We start from the raw sequence: 1299 nt of genomic DNA on the forward strand, positions 1-1299 counted from the left end.
CCCAGTTCTGTATGCATAAATAAATAAATCTTTAAAAAAAAAGACAAGGAAAAAAATTCAATGAACCCTCGCCCCCAATATGCTATAGGAGGCCCTAGTCTGTGCCACAACAAGAACAAGTAAGAAACAAAACAAAAAGAGGTATAAAAACAGGAGGAAAGAATACATATCATTTACAGGTATGATTTTCTATACTAAAATGCAAGACAACTATAAATGCACGATTAGTATAGAGTTTTGCAAATTTGCTAGACACAGATAAGTATAAAATTAATTCTCTCTCTACATGCCAACAATGAAGATCTAGAAATTTAATTTTTAAAAAGATTACCTTTATAATAGGAGCACCAATGAAAATCATCAGAATATCTAGGAGTAAATTTAACAAAACATATTCATAGTGCTTATGGAAATGTTGTAAAATTTTATTGAAAGGCTGTCAGACAATGCAAGTTAATTAAGAGATACACAATGTCCTTGGAAAAGAAGACTTCATATTGTAAACCTGCCAATTCTCTTCAAAGATTCCAAGCAATGGCAACTAAAATCCATGTGGAGTTTGTTAGAAAATTGAAAAAAAAAAAAAAGTGCTCTAAGATGAATATGGGAGGTGAATGCCATGATCTACCAGATATAAAGATCGAAGAAGAGGAAGAAGGAAGGGCCTCCCTGGTGGCCTAATGGTTAAGTCTGAACCCTATCACAGCTGGGGCCTGAGGTCTATTCGCCACACAAGGCACAGCAGAACTCTCCTGTCTGGCCCACTGCTCCGCTCAGCAGTGGATTTCAATTGATCATCCTGTTCTGCTCCCCACTGTCTCAGGTGAATCCTCTTGTCTCCCCCCACCTCAGACTACGCCCAGTTGTTCTTCGCTAAAGAAGAGGAAAGGAGGAAATGCAAAGTCTCAGGTCCCAGACCCATGACTCCTGAAGGAGGGGCCTAGCCATCTGCATCTACGAGTCCTCCAGATAATGCTCATGCTCACAAAGATTAAGAACCACTAAAATGAGTCTACTCATTTAGTCTGTGAAATCTCACTGCTTTGGGGGTACAAAAATTTCCTGCAAAATACACTAGTTCACTAAACTGTTGGTGACTCATCAATCCATCATTCCTCCTATTTTTGAAGGAATCTGAAATCTTCTGATCTGGATTTTTCCCCTATTTTTTCAAACACGGTTGGCAGAATCGGGGTTCAAGAAGATGAGCACTTTCCCCAAGGTTACCTGGAAAGAAATCTAGAAATAGAATCCAGACTGTTGACTTGGCTCCTGTTCAAACCCCCCCCACCCCTCTAC

The sequence above is a fragment of the Condylura cristata genome, unplaced genomic scaffold (genome assembly GCF_000260355.1).
Source record: "Condylura cristata isolate star-nosed mole 26May11 unplaced genomic scaffold, ConCri1.0 scaffold00020, whole genome shotgun sequence".
Taxonomy (NCBI): Eukaryota; Metazoa; Chordata; class Mammalia; order Eulipotyphla; family Talpidae; genus Condylura; species Condylura cristata.